This window comes from Montipora foliosa, chromosome 2 (assembly GCF_036669935.1).
Source record: "Montipora foliosa isolate CH-2021 chromosome 2, ASM3666993v2, whole genome shotgun sequence".
NCBI classification, from domain to species: domain Eukaryota; kingdom Metazoa; phylum Cnidaria; class Anthozoa; order Scleractinia; family Acroporidae; genus Montipora; species Montipora foliosa.
In genome coordinates this window covers 40,384,497-40,391,996 of record NC_090870.1, presented here as the reverse complement: position 1 = coordinate 40,391,996, position 7,500 = coordinate 40,384,497, and the positions used below count along the sequence as shown (strand labels likewise).

At 39.3% G+C, this 7,500-nt stretch overlaps 1 pseudogene; it reads right to left on the bottom strand.

Moving 5' to 3' along the window:
* Positions 1-6,285: 6,285 nt before the first annotated feature.
* LOC137990790 (uncharacterized) overlaps positions 6,286-7,500 on the bottom strand; it is a 4,175-nt pseudogene continuing 2,960 nt past the window's right edge.

Genomic DNA, 7,500 nt, shown 5'->3' with positions numbered 1-7,500 from the left:
AAGGCGTGATGGTCTGTCCGCACAAGAAAGTTTTGTCCAAGAAGATAGTAGCAAACGTGATCAATGAAGTCAACCAGAGCAAGCATTTCAAGATGGGTGGCACAATAATTTCTTTCGTGGCAGTGTAATGCACGACTCCCATAAGCAAGAACACGCTTGGTACCATCAGGTTGCTTTTGAGAGAGCACAGCACCAATACCATGACCACTACTTCCATCAGTATCAAGGATGAAGTGGCCGCTGTTTTCTCTGAAATCTGGATACGCCAATACTGGTGGGTTCATGAGGCGATGTTTCAGTTCACAGAAGGCGCTCTCTTGTTGCGGTACCCACTTAAACTCCACATCTTTCCTTGTCAGGTAGTTTAGGGGTTCTGCTATCGCAGAAAAACCAGGGATGAATCGTCTGTAGTATGTCACAAGGCCCAAGAACCCTATCAGCTCAGAAATACTTCTGGAAGTAGGCCAGTCACGGACAGCTGCTATTTTCTCGGGGTCGGTCTGTATCCCGTCAGCTGAGACTACATGCCCCAAGAAAGAAGCTTTCCGCTGGAGGAAGATGCACTTTGACGATTTTAATTTCAACCCGGCATCTCGCAGCCTTTCGAAAACAGAACGGAGGTGGGGCAGGTGTTCATCAAAGGTTCCTGACATGATGATGATGATGTCATCTAAGTAGACCAGACACTCTCTCCAAGTAAGACCTTGAAGGGCAAGATTCATCAGCCCGGTGAAGGTTCCAAGTCCATTGGTTACCCCAAAGGGTAGGCAGGTCCACTGAAACTGACCCCGATGTGTGAAGAATGCAGTTTTTGGGTGGTACCCAGAGGTTAGGTCAAGGCAGCTAAACCACTTTGCACCACCCAAGGATTCCAAGATGTCATCTGACCTCGGAAGGGGTTGGGCATCTTTAACAGTTACAGCATTAAGCTTTCTGTAGTCTATACACAGACGGTAGCTTCCATGCTTTTTGGCCAAGACAATAGGGCTGCTCCAGGGGCTGTTAGATGGTTCAATTCTTCCTTGCGTTAAGAGCTCTGAGAGGTGTGGGGGAAGTCGACGAGGTGCCTGCTTGACTGGGGTGGCTGGACCGGTGTTGATGGTGTGTTCTAACAAATGGGTATGGCCTAAGTTGCCATCCCCAACGGCGAATAGATCTCTGTATTCTTCTAGGAGGTCATTAAAAGATTGCCTCTCCCCCTTTGAAAGTCCAGAGGAGTCAGCACGAATCCCTCGTTTCCAAACAGGCAGTTCTGCGGAAGGTGTTTCCACCCGAACATCTTGTTTTGCCTTGTTTTCTGTGAGGGTTCCCTCCAACTCCAACAAATTTACTGAAGCGTCGATCTGATCTGAGCCACAGTTTGGCCTGGCCTCAACAACATGGTTTGCTCTGAGAAATTTGCCATACGGACAGACGTTTTCCCTTCCTTTGGAACGGTCAAGGTACGTGCTATGCAGAACCTGCTTGCGAGTTTTTCCGCTGTGTTTTTCCGGGATCCTCGCAGCATCCCGGGAGTCCCGTCGTTCTGCTCAAAACCGGGTTCCAATTTTCCACACAAAACCACTTTGGTTCCTGCTTTTAACTCAACTTCCTCTTCAACCACGACACGGCAGATGCTTGGTGCCTTTCGCTAATAAAAGATTTGGATTTCTTCACCTTGAACCACGAACATTCCAACATCGTACAAGATTCGGCAAGATTCCCGTTCAAAGAAATCCGACCCCAGAATACATGCGTGAGGAATGTCACAGACAACCAACATGGGTACTTTGAATCGTTTCAAAGTAATTTCCGAAGCGCACGTTTATTACTGCTCAGCCCTGTACAGCTAACTTTTCTCCATTTGCGACAGTCAGCGTCGCATTGAATTTTTGAAGCTTTTCCGGGCGGTATTGACCACTCTTCTTCCACGTTTCTTCATTTAGGATGCTTGAAGTCGCGCCAGTATCCAAAAGGAGTGACACGTGAGTGTGATTGATCAGATTGGAACATAAACACCACGGCCGCTCAATACAAACAAGTTTTCCTTTCCAAACTCCTTGTCATCGCATGAGCCTCGGGTCTTTGAATTGTTCAAGGGGACTGGTCGACCCTCGGCAGGCCCCCCTGTCCGTTTCCTGATGAACTTAAGCAATCCCGGGCATAATGGCCATAATTCTGACAACGATAACAACTAACTCTTGAAGATCTCCCGAGCGAACGTCTGCGCGGTTCTTTTTGCTGTTTTTCCAACCTCTCGAGCCGCAAATTTATGGATGCCATCAAGCTCCTTAGCTCTGAGACTTTGAGAGCATTTTCACTCTCTTTCACAACATTCAACTGAGATCGCGGTGGTTTGTTTTCAGCTGCACGGGCACTTTCTAGTTGTCGTACCAGTCGAACGGCGGCTGAAAGGCTATCGGGTTCTTTGATAAACAACGGTTCACGAAATCCATCACTGCAGCGAACACCCTCCAAAAATCGGTCTTTTGCTATTTCCTCCTTGAAACGGTAATCAGCATCGGGTTAGGTGTTCTCGGCTAACTCCAGAAGATTATCAGCGTACATTTCTACACTCGTTGCTGTTTTGTAGTCGAGCTTGAAGAAGCAGTTTGTAATCCCCCGGGGATTTGCCTGAGTCAAAGCGAGCCATGACACACTGCAAAAAGTCCTGATACAAAGCGGTCTCGGGGATTCTGAGAAGTTGAATGGCTCAATATGGTGTTTGGTCTAGCAAGGTGACTAGAAATGCTTTCTTCTTCGCTTCAGGAATGTTAGGCGGCTTTGAATATTCGTCAAATTGCAACAGACATACCTTGAAATTCTCACCGAACGAATATGGTTTCGGCTGCTTCAGAGCAACATTTCTGCTGATTGAATCGCCAGGACTTGGTTTATCTGAAGACTGTTTAAAAACCTGGGTCATTGCACTAATAAGCTCATTTATGATAGCACCAGTTTCTACCTGTGGCGGACCTGAAGTTGTTTCGGTTTTGACAGCATGACCACCAATGGCTCCCTTCTCGCTGGGTGCGTGGGAAGACATTTTCGGTTCTTTTCTACTGGGACCGGCAGTTTCTTCTTCCTTTCCACTCATAATGATCCGTCCGCTGCCACCAATGTAATAAACGGGTAAACAGGGCAACCGTGAAACGTATTCTACGGAACCAAAGTCACTTTTATTACAGACACAAAGGCGGTCACTCTCAAAAGCACACACGTTCTAGTGCACACAAAGCTGTGTCACGTGATCCTATGCCTAAAAATAGTTACTTTTGGAAACTTCTAATAAGCGGCTCTCTAGTCAGTTGGTTGTTGTTGTTGTGATTTTCGTTCGTGTATGATTCTGACATTCTGCTGTCAAGTCTACAGTTGGTTTCCGTGGAGTGCGATACTGTGAAAGAAGTCTTCAAGACAGGAAATTTGATCACATAACCCCCGTATTAAGAGATCTACGTTGGTTTCCAGTTAAACAAAAGCTGTTTTTCCTTGACGCTGTCATGGCATTTAGATGCATGACTGGTCAAGCTCCACATTATCTCAGCAATCAATTTACGACAAGAATTGCGGTCACCGGGCATGTGATTCGAAGTTGCCAACTGTTAAACATCCCCTTGTATAAGACGAGTACCGGGCAGAGAACATTTTATTACCGTATGGTTCACATTCAGAACAATCTAGATAGTTCTCTTAAAACTTTTAAATTTCACCTGAAAAATAAATTGATTACTGACTTTTGAAATAGTCCGTTATGACAGTATTTTAGTATCTTATTAGTATTTATTTCTTTACAATTTTAAATTAAGTATGTTCTGATAATATCTATTATATAATTCTTGATAGGCATGTTTATATTGTTAGTCGCATTGTCACTGAAAAGCCACACCTGGGGAGTGTTAATAAAGTATTGTATTGTATTGTTTACAGTTAAATAAATTAAGTTTTGTGGAAATACCGTGGTTATTATCTTTCTGCTGGTAACAAGTTGAATCAACTTTGGTTGGGGAAAGTGTTTTCTTTCCCCTAAGGGTTAAGAGATATTCAAAACTGTAGCAATTTTCAACAGAAAGAAACTTGGAATTCCCATGATTTTACTCACTTTTTCCTGCTCTTGAGGCCATTTACACTGACTGCTTGTGGTATTTGCAATTGTTTGATTGGCCATGTGATTACCTTAGGTTTTGTTTGATGACACTCAACTGAAAAGTGCTCTATTATCAGAAAATGCGACATATCATTTGAAAAGTAACAAAAGACATGACACTTACCCTTAAAAATAGTATTGTTAGAATAATAGTAAAATAGACATGTTGAAAGTTCAAAATATATTTATTTGTGATGTAATTGACATTTTTCCTCCTTTCATCATGAAACCAAAAAGTCTATAAATCAATCAATTGCACATTGTTAAAAAAAAAAGTTCAGCTAGAAATAATAGAATACATATTATTTACATTTTGATTTGTGCCATTTTTATACTCGACATTTTCATACAAATAATCAAAAATTCAGAATTAGATAATTACATTTTAAATATTTAACTTACTTTTCCTCCTTTTTATGTTATAAAAGAATCCAGAAATAAACCAATTACACTTTGTTACATTCTTGTAAAAACTAGACAGGATGAAATAATCGATTTAATTGAGTTTAAAGCTAACTTAAAGGTACACAAATGAGACATTTAATTTATATTTAATGTCTCTACTAAAGACCTGAAATGAACCTTTAATTGCCTTTTGTGGGTGAATTAAAGCCTAGCTTATGAACCATTTCATAACAGCTTTAATTTGAGATGAAAGGCAACTTAAAGGTACATTTCATAGACTTTAAAGAGAACTCCTAAATGGTTTTAAACGTTCATTTAAAACTTCTTTAGTGCCACCTTAAGTGTAACTTTAATTTTTCAAAATGCTTCACTGGTGGATCTTTAATTTGCCTTTAATTCTACTGTAATGTTCCATGGGTCACAAGTCATCGGTTTTAGATTGCCTTTAATTTTTCTTTAATGTACTACAAGAGGCTCAATTCATCTTTAATTTGCCTTTAATTCTCCTTTAATATACCACAAGAGGCCAAAAAACCTTCATTGTGGCACCTTTACTTTTCTCTGAAGCTCTATATTAGCCTCTAAAGCCTTCATTAATTTCCTTTCAAATGACAGGAGTTTCAGCACGTTTTATCAAGTATTCTAATATGGAATAAGAGGGCATCTCTCCCCTAGAACCTATATTTCAGCAATAAGAAAAAGGGTTCTCTGGAATCCATGACTGGTTCTTGTGAAGGAAAAAAACAAAGAGAGTGAAACATACACTAATTTTGTAAAACCAGTTTATTTGATACTCATCAGTTGTGCCCGATACCCATGTACACTGTATTATATTATTTTTTACTTTTATCAACAAGGAATAAATTAATTAACACACTTTCTTGTTGTGGAATAGACCAAGAACAAGGAATTGTAAAAGGCTAAAGAAATCTCTTTTCTAACTTTCCAGTCTAAAGGCAAAAATCTTATAAAGATCTATTATAATACATTTTAGTTTACACCAAACAAATAAATGGTGCCTTTTATGTGTTCTGATTGGTTAACTCGGAGGTGATTCAGATGAGCAAAGTACTACTCACCTCACACAGCCAAAGAGAAACAAAATGGTTAACATTTGCTTTGGTTTCCGAAAAGTAATGTTTGGTCCGCTAGTTATTTAACTTGTATGGTATATACTAAAAATATAATGTGGTGGATATTTACACCGCCACTGAATTGGGGCTCGGTAAATGCCCACAGCTGTGTATTCACCTCCATCTCTGTTGTGAAAAATTGTTAAATATAACAGAACACTTTACAGGTACTTCATTGTAATCTGAGTTAAGACTATGTATCATTCATAAAAAGTGAAATCATATTTTCAAATCAAATTGATGTGCCTACAGTGTATATGTAAATCATTTCATTCATAGGAATATAATAAGAAGCTAAGGCCTACATGCACGAGACCAAAAATTTATTGCAACAGCTTACATTTTAAGAAAAAAAAATCCAAGGGTCAGTTGGTTATAACATGTTGAAGCTATTCTACTATTGGTAGCCACAGGACTCATGATCATTTGAAGAGCCTTGAAATCCTGATGCCCAGAAATTTCTTTAATATACATAACATACAAGTTTTGTGGAATTGGGTTTCCTTTTGGACAATGTAGTTAAATTAAATTATGGCAGTTAACTAGCTGTTTCATTGAAAGTAAACGTTAAATCTCAGCATGTGTCAGTGTGTGTCAAAAGGGTTTGTTTCCTATGAATTATTTTAAAGTACTCTGGAAGCTTAAGGTGCATTACTGTGCAGAATATAATGGCCACTGATGCTGTATTTTCTTTTCCAACACAGCCAGTTCATTAAAATAGAACCAAATAACATTACTATTTTTGTTGCCAGTGTTACAGAGCAGGGTTTCACAATATCTTACTATTAAAATGGGAAACAGTATTTAACTTTGTATTAAAATAGAATTAAAGGGTTGACAGCACTGCCAGTGCGGGTCTTGTTGAAAATGCATGCAGCTAGTTTTCTGTTTCTTTTAGAGCCCACTCAGGAAATGTATTTGGAGGCTGACGTTCTGACAGTTCCTCTGCTTCTGTTCTGTTTACAATTCTTTCCTTTGCCCTCTTGGACAGCCTCTTCCTGTATGCTTTATCCAGCTTTTTCTAATTGCCCTACTTTCCCATGGCAGTTTCGTTACGGCATACTTGGCAACCTTAGGATTGCCATTTTCGTCATCTTCATGGCATCCATGACAAGAACCTCTGCTGCCCTTCCCTTTTCGTGGTGATCAGTCCACTTGACCAATTCAGGGGCAGATGTTCGCCTTGTTAACTTCTGAAAGTATAAAAAGACAGTATAAACATATGGTTATGTGCCAGAGGTTATTGACACCTGCAACACCGAATTTATGGTTTCATAAGACACTTTCGATGAATGTTTATCTATATTAAATGGAATTAACTGTTGTGTTTTCATCAAGGATCAAACGACACAAGGTCATTAATAATTATACTCTTGTCATTTTGCTGACTCGGGTGAATTGTGATGAAAAATGTCTTTCTTTGCTGCCCAAAAAACTATCACATGATTTAGATCATTCACAAGAGACAATCCTTTTTTTGTTAATCCAAAGGCAATGGTGTGTATCAGAAAACAAACAAGAGACCATACATTCTGTCATAGTTAAGCAAGAGGGTTATAATCTTGATTTTTTTGTTCATTATTAATACATAATTACCTCTCTTTGGCGGCCACTCTTGCGTGTCATCCTTTTATGCTCTTCATATTTTGAACTGCTTTTAAGTCGTCTGGTCTGATATAAAGACAGAAAATATCTATGCAGAGCAGCTGTTTAAAAAAATAAAGTAAGTTGACTAGTAAGCACATGCATCAGTTGACATTCTTAAACTGAAGAAAAAATGAATTTATTTTTACTTACATTGTACTTTTTGTTTTGTTTATGTATCAATATTATCTTATC